The following is a 12,452-nucleotide window of genomic DNA, read 5'->3' as shown; positions in this document are numbered from 1 at the left end:
GAATGGTGTATTATCGTAACCAGAACTTATTTATACATAGAACGTTAATGGATCATCATCGTGTATGTGTTACATCCATCCGAAGTGGTTGGAATCCATTAATACTCCAAGGGAATAAATCGGGATAAAAGTTTCCATACGAATTTTATCAAAAGATGATTTTCAGTTCTCGTAATTCTGATAATGATATTAATAGGATCTGACAATATTTTTGCGTGAATTTTGAAAAATTGACTTATCCTATTATGTAAAATAAAAAAAAAGGAAAAAAAACCTAACCATCGTAGGACAGAACAATATTAAAGTTATTCGTAGTTTAAGTATGGAAACAAAGTATAGTGTGGTTCTAAAAATAATTTCGTTTTTTTTTTTCGTGAAAATAAAGACAATTTTCGCTTCGAAGTTAAACTTAGGCTTTACAAGTGAGCATAAACATTTAAATTTAATAACTTTAATCTCTCAACGATCTCACGTGATTTTAGTTGCCGATTTGCATCAATTAATGCTAAATTGTGTCAAAAAGAAAAAAAAACGAAATTACTTTCCGAACAACCCAATAGAAGATGATAATATATGATTTGTTAGATTTTTACGAATGAATATTCTTTAAGTACTATGAACGCATATATGCGTTTGATGAAATATTCCTCGCGTTGGATTTATCACGTGTTTTGTCGATATTAATGCTAAATAATGTAACATTATTTTGTTATGCTGATTATTCAAATTATATCATAAGAAAGAAAAAAGAAACTTTCATTATTAAATGTATATTATATTATATGTGATTTAATAAAATCAATCAATGAAAAACAGTCACAATAATAATAATAATAATAATAAACTATTTCATTTGGTACAAAACATTTCAGATAAAAGTATTCACGAGTCAAAGGATTAATTAAAATACTAATTAAAATTATTTCATCGATTCAATAAATATATATAATATATATGATGAATATTAAAAGAGTCGTCTGTGATTAATAAGAAAAAAAAAATAAATAAATATTATTATTGTGAAAATTGTTATGAAGAAGGGATATTTTTTAATGAATTTAACAATAACAATGGTTATAAACTTCAGAGAGGAATTTCACGAGTTAGCGGATCCGATATAAGGGATCGGCTTTAATGAAACTGTGAGATTAACGTTTTAGAGAAAAGGATCGAAATAGAAAGACAAAACTCAAAGAGTAAAAGAGAAAGAGAGTGAGTTAGAGAGAGAGAGAATGAGTTGATGCTGTTCATCTCGGATAGCTTGCAGAGTCTGCGTTTCCCTGTCGTCGTCGTTAAAATGCAAGAAGACTTGAACACAACACAACACAACACAACAACGAAAACCTGAACTGTGTTGCGTTATTATCCTAACAGTGTGCTGCCGTTTAAACGAACTTATCCATTATGAGCAGTTCTGCACATAGTTTCACAAATAGTTGCTACTAGCCGGTGTCGGGCTTTGACTTCGTATTCCTCGTCCTCGTCCTCGTCCTCGTCCTTATCCTCATCCTCATCTTCGTTCTCGTTCTCTGGTCCTCGTCATCATAGTCAAGCAGTAAGGTGATTACCGAACGATAGCCAAACTATAGAATAGTTTGAATATAAACGTTATAGAGGGAATACTTCATTGTTTTTCTATTTTCAATCAGTTTAAATGACTATTTAATAATTAAACATAATATAGAATAATTAATAATAATTAAAAATTAATAAACACTTAATTAAATAATTTTCTTTTTCTATTTGTTTTACAATCTCATCTTATATTATTTTAATTTATTTGAATTTCATATTTTGATGAATACTATTGTAAGTTTCTTCGTTGATGAATAATTGAAATACCAAATTGTTTCTAGTTTCAATTAGTTTAAACTACTATTTTATAATTAAACACCTGTTTTTTTTTACAATCTTATCTTATCTTATCTTATCTTATTTTATTTTATTTTATTTTATTCTACAGTATTTTATATTATTTTATTTTATTTTATTCTACAGTATTTTATATTATTTTGTTTTATTTTAGTGTATTTTATGTTATTTTATTTTATTTTGTTTTAATTAATCCTATTGCAAGTTTCTTCATTAACAAATAATTTAAATACCAAATTGTATCAATTTTCAATCGGTTTAAACAACTATTCGTTAACTAACCATCGTTTTTTTTTCTTTTTTACAATCTTATTTTATCTTTTTTTTTATATTATTTTATTTTATTTTAATTTCATATTTGAAAATGAAACCTATTACAAGTTTCATCTTTGACACAAATAATTAAAATATGAAACTATTGAAACTAATGTAATTCTTACACAACTTTGATTTTTTTTTCTTTCCTTTTTCTCTTCTATTAATTTAAAGATTAAATATTTTTATTAATTTTATCAAAGTTTCTAAGACTAATTCTGAGACTTGAATTTTTATGTTCCAAAATATCAACACGTAAATTCATTTCGCATTAAATTAATTGAATCTACATTTTTCATACGCGAATCATTCATATTTTATAATAATCGAATATACTTATTATCATTATCATTATTATTATTATTATTATTATTTGCGTTCAATTATTTTCTTCTTACGACATTTTTTTTCTCTTCTACTTCATAATTTTTTTTTTATATATATATCAAACAAATTGAATCCGGTCAACGGTTCGTTAAACATTCGTAGAAAATGAAATCGGGCCTCCCAGTTGAAAGCAAACTTACGAGACCACAGAGAATCGACGATCTATTCTATGGTGCAAAAATCAAAGGTGCTCCCTTGGCGAGTAGAACACGGCAGACAGTGAACACAGGAAAGGCAAATAACGCGAAGTTATTCGTACTCGTTGCCAATGGAAATACTCGGTGACCTAAAAAAAAAAAAGAAAAAAAAAATTAAAAAGGAAAAAAAGACGAAAAAAATCGAGCAAGGGAAAGTAAAAGATAGAAAGAGAGAAGAAATAAAAAAAAAAAAAAAAAAACAAACAAAGAAAAAGAAAAACAAGAAGAAAGGAAAAAATCAAGCAAACAAAGATAGGAAAAAGATAGTGAGATAAATCTTTGATATCACTCATACGATTCGAGATATCGATGATAGATTATCGTAGAAAATGTAGAAAAGGTAGAATAGAAAAAGAAGAAAAAAAAAGAAAAGAAAAGAAAAGAAAGGTAGCAACCAACGAGGATTGGTGGATAGATTGTAGAATCAATCGTTTTGACAATGTCGGTTTCAAAAACCTCTAGGATCAATTCTTCCTAACCATTTTTTTTTTTTTTTTAATTTTTTTTTCCAACCTCCATTGATCTTCAATGTCAATCTACATTTTAACATGAAGGAAAAATATAGAGATAAAGTTTTCTACTTCTACTTTATATTACTACCAGTAGTTTTAGAACAAAATCGAATTCAACGTGATGTTGAAAATCGTGGATTCAACTAAATTCATTTTAACCTTACAATCCTCACCACCGTTCGTGGTTGAAAACATTTTTGCATTGGCTTTGGTTATCCTATTGGCAGTACCATTGATCGTAAATCTTCAATTTTGTCTTGTACGTATATACAATTCTATATTTTTATTTTTATTTTGAAAGGTTACACATATTTTTTTTTATGTAGTTGTAGTCATCTTTTACGTGTGTACTATTTGACAGGGTGGTTGAGATTGCTATTGGAAAATTGTGTTGAATAAAAATCATTGATGTGAGATTGAAATTTTATTTTTCATTTTATTTTCTATTTTTTGTTTTTTTTTTTTTTTTTTTAATTGTCTTATATTCCCAAAATTTCATCTCTTAAATTATATTAAGTTTATTGAAAAAATAAATTGATTATTTTGTTATTCAATATAAGTTTTTTTCATGTATTAATTGTTATTTTTTATTATATTATAAAAAAAATATTATTTAATTCTTATATTATAATTTTCTATTATATATGTATATATATAATTTAATTAATATAAATAATTTATATTATTATATTAATTTTTATAATATTTATTTTATATTTATATTTATATATTGTATAATAATAATTTATTGTTATTGTATATTTATTCTTTTAATTTTAATTTATAATTATTATAAATTAAAATTATTTATATTTATATATAAATTTATATTATAATTCTCTTTTATATATATACTTTTTTTTACATATATACATATACATATTTTTTTTTTTTATATATATATTTTAAATTTCTAATATATATTATAGGAAAAATATTATTTAATATATATTACAATTCTCTTTTATATTATATATATATATATATATAAATATATAACAAAAGTAATCACATCTATGAGAAAAATCTACCATAAAATGAGAAAAGTATATATAAATGTAGACAATCTATTACAGTAAAAAAGAAAAAAAGGGACAAAACTACAGAGAAAAATATAAGTACAATTCGATCAATAAGTATATTGTCCTCAAGCTATAATAATTCTTTTTCAATCGATTAAACCTTATTGTTTGAACTTACATACCATATTCCAAATATCCTTTTGCCAATTCTTTTGTTTCTCCAATTGATTTAGGATAAATCAAGAAGAAGAAACCAAACAACTACCAACACCAAAACCAATGGAAATAACGAGAAATGGAATAAGATAATTCGTAGAAGACTAGGAATAGTAAAATCGAATACTGCTGAATCGAATATATATGAAAATGATGATAACCATCATCATCATGATGAAACTGTACGTAGTTTTCGTAATTCGGACGAACGTATACGAAGACGAGCTGTGGTGATGCATTATCCTGCACCAATACCAATAATCAATTCAAGTTCAAGCTCGGATTACGATCTTCGATTTACCAGTTCAAATCGTAGAACGGTATCTATGCCAAATCTTTGTTCAAATAGTACTGGTGATGGACCTCCTAGCCAATACGAAAATTACCATAATCATAATAATAATAATAATAATATACCTTCATGTGATATCGAAATATTAAACAATATTGAAGATAATCAACGAATAAAATTAGAAAAAGATGAAGTACCAGTTGAAAGATCATCATCATTCGTTGTAACCAATTCTGAAGTACCAATAATCGATATATCGACTTTTAATTACAACGCGTACAGACACAAATTAATAGAAGCTAATTTGAAGAAACATTATAAAAATAATCAACCACCAGGTGACGTTATATTTAATTCGATACATTTAAATACCATCGATTCAACATTGGGTATAAAATTAAACGAACAATATGAACACAGTTTTTTCGATTTTGTCGAAGAATATTATGACGCGACAATTGGCATGAGTAAAAAGGAAATGGAATTTTTACATCCGTTGGATCATTTTCTTGTTAAGGGTTTACGACAAAGGGAAACTTATGAGAAAGGTACGGAAACGTTGAATCTTTCTGACAAAAATACGATAGATTCTGGAGTAGTTAAGGATGATAATATCGATAAGAAGATGATATCGATTAATCGAAAGGTCTTAGATAAGAATGGAAATATTTCAAGAACGTCTAAGGTCAAGAATTTGTCGAGTAGTTTATCAAAGAGAAGAAAAGAAAATTCTGCTAGTGTGAGTAAAGATGGGGATGAAAGAAAAGAAGAAAACGAATCACCCACACCTACACCAATACCTACACCACTAACAACGCCAGGATCGATAGAATCGAGAAAGGACTCGAACAAGATGAAGAAGAAGAAGAAGAACGTTGAAGATAGAAAAGGTGAAAGAGTAGTTGGTAGAAGTAGTCTTCTTGATTCAAACACAATTCCTACTAAAATAGTGACAAATTCGAACGTCGATCAAGTACAAACAAGAAAGTACCATTCAACTTGTAAGCCTGTTAACGTGAACGATACAACAAACTCACCTAGTAAGAGTAAATTGCTATCGTCTATCGTCAAAGCCGATAAGGACTCTATTAACCTAAGTTCCTTAAGTTCCAGCGAGTTTGGTAGTACTCGTGAAGTTATTTCGAATCACTCGCGTGATTCCTCATCAATACGTTCACCATCATCAGCTATCAAAGGTCAAACACGAAAATTTCAACCATGGATTACTGGAAATAATTCTGTATCGTTTAATAGAAAATATGGAAACAATGGTTCTGATATTTCGAATAAATTTAAAAAAAGAATTATACGTTCGAATGAACGTTCGTCAAATTTCGGATCAAGGCCAACCACCCCAAGGCCAAGATCAGCTAATTTAACTTTAACTTCTAAAAGAAAAACAAAGGATATTGATAATAATAATAATAATAATAATAATAATAATAATAATAATAATTTGAACGTGGTTGAACGTAAAGAAAGTTTCAAAGGTTTAAAGGATTATACTGTTAAAGGAAAAGGTTGTTCGATACCAGTTGAAATTTGTTCGGATTTTATCGAATCTGAGTCATTCACTTTGGAAACACCAATAGCAACCTCGACCTTGCCTTCTAGCAATTCCTCAAGACTACTTCCCAAGTTACTCGGTGGTGGTTCCTTTGAAAACGATGATTCCATGAAATTCACGTTTGAAAACGTCTCTGACGGAAACTACTCGAAATTTAATGAAAATCAACGTGATCGAAGGCATTTAGAATCAAATAGAAAAATAATATCATCTAACAAAACAGATAATAATATTAATAATAAAGGAATAAACAATAAGATTAACACGAATAGTAGGAAAAAAAAATCCAATTATTCGATTAAATCTTACGAGACGACTGTAAATGAAAATTTGACGACGAAATCCAATAATTTGGGGGAACAAATGGGAAAAGATATTAATAAAATTGAATGTAAAAATGAATCTATACCACGTCGTAAGAAATATAATAATAATAATCGAGAAAAAGTTAGAAAGGATGTTATTTTGAATAAAGAAACGAAGAAATTTGGCGAATTAAGCAATTTATCGAATAAAAATGTTGAAAATGTTGAATTTTCTCATGGAAATAAATCAGATCGTTTCTCTGTTACAAAGACAGATGATACTTTTTCACCATCGGTTATTCTTCAATCTAGGGACACTTTAGTGTTGGATAAGAACGATTCGCGAATTGAGAAACATCGTACGTATGAAAAGAAATTAGATAAATTATCTGAACTACGATCTAAAGGTAATGCTGACTCGAATGTTTGTTTAAACGTTCAAACTGGTTTAAAGAATTATATTAAAACGTTGAAGGAACTTTTGAAAAATGAAGGAAACCTAGATTCCGTTGATTTAGCTTCTTTGAGTTTGAAAGATGCTATCTCACCCGAACTCGAATCGATACTTTCTGTTTCAGAATTGAAAGAGTTGCAAGATTTGTTAAACCTTTCTGAAATCAAATCAAATTTAACTAACAAAAATGTTACTTAATGTAATGAATGTTAATTCTGATGTAATACATTGTACATTCATTTTTGAGATAAAAAACAAATATATACACACACATATATATATGTATATGTATATGAACATGTTTGTTAAAAGTATTTGCAAATTTATTATTGGAATTTTTTGGGGGGTATATGAAACACTAATAAATGTACTTTTGTTAATTAAAAATTTTAACTTTCAACTAAGTTTTTATTTTTTGTTTTTTAATTATTATTTTAAACGATTCATATTATAAATATAATATAAAATTAATTATATTATATTAATTAAAAATAATATATAATAAAAATTAATATAAAATATACTAATATATAGTAAAAATTATATAAATAAAATAGAATTATATAATATATAAATTATATAAAATATAAATAAAATAATAAATAATTATTTCCGAACTTTCAACAAGGTTAGTATTTTTTTTTTTTATTTAACAAACAAAGATTTACGAGTTACACAAAATAACTGGAAGGAAGGTTAACGAGTTTCTGTAAGAACAAAAAAAATTCACGAAAGAATTTTTATCAAACACTTTCTCTCTTTCTCTTTCCTCATCTTTTTCTTCATCTTTTTCTTCAACTCATGGATGTTGATTCGACGGTCAATGATTTTTGCGATCGTTATGATCATTGATTTACGATCTAGGACGATAGTTCGGACTCTGCCTCGTTTCTTCGGTGATTTATGTGAATATAACTGCACAGAGTAAGAGAAAGAAGAGAAAATAGAAGATAGAAATAGGAATAGCAAGTGAAAGAAAGAGAGACTGAGACACAGACAGAGACTAAGAGAAAGAGAGTGAGTGAGACAGAGATAGAGAAGAGCTCAGTTAACAGTGCACTATTAATAATGCATAAAAGGAAACGAGGGCAACTACGACAACGACAACGACGACAACGACGACGAAGTCAAGGAGATGAACGAGGTAGCACTGTGAAAGACAGAGATAATAAATATGATAAATAAAAACAGAGTAAGAGAAAGATAGAGAATTCCAAATTGATATTATAAATAATAAATATTTATTTTTATTCTTTTATTTTTGGTTTCTTTTTTTCGTTCTTTTTGGGTTTTTTATTTTTAATAAACAAATAATCTCCATTCGATATGGTTATTAGTTATTACAGAATTTTTATTTAAATTGTATTTCAATAATAATAAAATTTATGTTTTTTTTTATTCTATATTTTATTTTTATATATATTTGAAAAATATTATTTTTATATTAGAATATTTATATATAATATTATATATTTAATTATTAAATTAATATTATATATAATTTAAATTAAACTTTATTTCTTTATAATAATTTAATTTATATTTTTTATTTTCATCAAAAAAAGATTGTTTTATTATTTTATATTTTTTATTTAAATATATTTATTAGATATTGTTTTTATTTTAAAATTAGATTATTTAATATCGAAATATATAATATTTTATTAACTTAAATAAAGATTTCAATTATTAGATATTTATTAAACGAACCTAATATCTCTCTTAATCAATCAATTCAATAAATGATAATAGACATTAATATAAGTCTGAATATTTAATAAATATTAATTACTTTTATTCACGTGAATCAAACATCTAACATATTTCTACGAAATTTTGTTCAATTCATTTAAATTTATTATTATTATTATTATTATTTGATTCGTATTAAATATTCATATGATTATATCGTTGTAATGTTACAAACAAATGTTTAGAGAAAAAAAGGAGACAAAAAAGGAAAGCAACAAAAAAAAAAAAACAAATTCACTAAACACACTCGACCGCTCTTGACTTCTTTGTATCGTGTTACAACCTCGTGAGAGGACTTCCCAGGAATGACGACAACCACTTAGGGTGGTGTATAAAGTGCCACGAACTTACACTTTTGTCGTTTTTTCACAGAACCTAGTAGACAACTCTCTCGTTTATGGTTTATATGATCGTTCTATTAACAACCAACTTTATTGCATTTCTTTTTTTCTTGTCGTTTTTTTCACATAACTTACGTTTTATTTTTAATCGTGACGATACTTCATTTTCCAATCCAACTTTCAAATCTCGACTCGTTTATTAAATTAATAATAATATATTGTCATTTATCTGATTAATAAAAAACAAAATAAAAAAAATCTGAATAAAATTCTTTATATATATATATATATATATATATATATATATATATATATATATATTTATTTATTTATTTAAAATACGATGAAATAATTGTAAAACGTAAGCAAATTATTATTAATTTAAAAATAAAATAATTTTACTAATAAAATCAAATTTATTGTAGATCCTGAATAAGAAAAAAAAACCTAAAAAAGACCTTTCTTCTATTTAAGGGTTTAAACCAAAAATTCGTGGGTTTAAATAGTGCAATATTTAAAAGTCAATAAAATAACTTTGTTACATACAATTTAAAATATTCATTTAAAAAACCACGAACTTTTAGTTCACCTTAATAATAAAAAATATCATAATAATATAAAAATCATAGTAATTAAAAGAAAAATTATTTTCGATTAATATCATTAAGATTAATTATTGAAAATTGATCACAGTTTTTTGATTATTTTTTTGGAAATTTAAATCAATATATATATATATAACCAAAAGTCACTTGGATTGGTTAATTTTTTGGGGAAATAAATAGTTCGAAAGTGATAAGTTAAGTGTGACTGGTTATGACATAAAATTATCTTTATTGAGGAACCAAAATCATCTGGTTCAATGGGACCACCACCGTAAAATGATTTAACGACGATAAAGCTCATTGAAAATTGTAATCGGCTTTTAACTGGATCACGTGGATGTAGGACTCGTAGGTTCATACCGAGTTCCCAGGGTGACACACATATATAAGAGAGCATCTGGGAAAACATTCCGACGACTTGGCCCGTGACGACACGTGCCCCAGCATTCCGTCCTACATTCGCAAAGTTCACGAGATGGCAAAGACACATATATATTTTCATATATATATATATATATTCATTTTTCTGTGACATACTCGTATTTTATTTTTCCATCGATAATAATAATAATCGAATTAATTCGTGTTTAATACCTCACCCGATAGATTTAATACTAAAAAAGAGATAAATTGATGAACGAAGATATATTCGCATGTTTGATATAGTGTGTTCTCGTTCTCGGAACTCGATTAAATATCATAATCCCACTCGTTCGCCTAACTCATATCCATTTATTATTTAATATCATATTGGATTGATATTTATTAAAGGAAAGAGAATTGTGTTAACGTACAATAAATTAATAAATAAAAAAAATAAATAAAAAGACTAACTATGTGACACGTGGAAGGTTGACTGAAAGGAGGGGGGGGGGGAGAATCAATAAGTAAATTTAAAAAAATTTAGCAATGATTTCTTAAATGTGTGACACGTGAGAGGTTAACTGGGGGTGGGGAGTCCATAAATAAATAAAAAAAAATTAGCAATAATTTCTACGAAATTATTAAATATATGAAATTATTTTTTCAACTATCTCGCATATATTGATGATATTATATTCAAGTAATTATTTTCTAAGAACGTCTAGAAGAAGATAAACAAGAAGTATAAAAGAAGTAGAAGAAGATAGGAAAGTTGAAAAATGGGTCGAACCACTTCGGAATAAAACGAAGAGTAGTTAGGTAAATTGAACAGCTTTTACGTTAATCGTCGCGTTCAATTCTTGGCTATTCTTAGGTTTCATTAAAACCATAGAAAATGATAAGAGTCACTAAATTTTCTCGTTTGTACAATCTCACAGTTGACACGTACATTTTACTCGAAACGAAACGAAACGAAACAAATACGAGACTTAAAATAAATAAAGAAAAACAAACATTACCTTTATTATAACAATGAAAAATTAATTCGTACGTAAAGAAAAATTTCTAATAATTAAATTGAATTTTTATTAATAAAAAAAATATATTTCTTACAAAACAATGAAACTTCTCTAGTAGCACAAGAAAGTAACATAAGAAAACACACAAAGACATTAAATCTCTTTTTAATATTAAATAAACATGTATTCAATATTTTTCAATATTTTGTGCTACTACGGTCGATTTTTTTTTATTTCAAAACAAAAAATTGTAAAATAAATCAAATTTCATTAACTATACCAAAATTTAATTACTTCTATAAATGAAAATTCATAGAATAATAAATAAAAGTTCGAAAAAAAAAATGTATATCAAATTAAAAGTAAAAAGCATGGAGATTATTACTCTTAAAAAAAAAAAAATAAAATAAAATAAAATAAAATAAAAAAAAACAAACAATTATCTTTCGATCAATACAAATTCTCGAATAAAAATTGATAACCCAGTTTTGCACAAAGAACAATAATTAATTTACTTTTATAACAATACTCTTACCGTTTACTTTTTCCAACTTTAATTTTCCTTTAGATGTATTTCGATAAATGATAATACGTTGTTGTTGCTCGATGTAAGAACTCTAACTAAAGTAAGTCAAAGCAAAATAAAAGAATAAGAAGAAGAAGAAAAAGAAGAAGAAGTGGAAAAATAGGAGGAGGAGGAGGAGGAGTAGGACAAGTGGTTGAGTCAGGGGTTGAGGGGAGAGGATGAAAGAAAAGAATAGAATGATCAGTGATTAAACCTTTTGAGTGTTTGAGATCTTAATTCAGTGTCCTATTATAATTCTATATAAATTTCAAACAATGTAACATCAAATTACCGTTATAACACATTGAAACATTCATTTATTATCATCATTATTATTATTATTATTATTATTATTATTCACGTATGAATGGTGTATTAACGTAACCAGAACTAATTTATACATAGAACGTTAATGGATCATCATCGTGTATGTGTTACATCCATCCGAAGTGGTTGGAATCCATTAATACTCCAAGGGAAGAAATCGAAATAATAGTTTCAATACGAATTTTATCTATAGATGATTTTCAGTTCTCATAATTCTGATAATGATATTAATCGGATCTGATAATATTTTTGCGTAAATTTTGAAAAATTGACTTATCCTATTATGTAAAATAAAAAAAAAAAGTAAAAAAAACCTAACCATCGTAGGACAGAACAATATT

The 12,452-nt window shown here is 26.1% G+C and overlaps 1 protein-coding gene across 1 annotated transcript in view; it reads left to right on the top strand.

The window, feature by feature from the left end:
• LOC107068856 (uncharacterized) overlaps window positions 1-12,452 on the top strand; it is a 157,722-nt gene that overhangs the window by 138,589 nt on the left and 6,681 nt on the right. The window lies entirely within an intron of this gene.

This window comes from Polistes dominula, unplaced genomic scaffold (genome assembly GCF_049000335.1).
Source record: "Polistes dominula isolate Pdom_NZ unplaced genomic scaffold, Pdom_raw_medaka contig_15, whole genome shotgun sequence".
NCBI lineage: Eukaryota > Metazoa > Arthropoda > Insecta > Hymenoptera > Vespidae > Polistes > Polistes dominula.
This window is presented reverse-complemented; position numbering and strand designations above follow the sequence as displayed.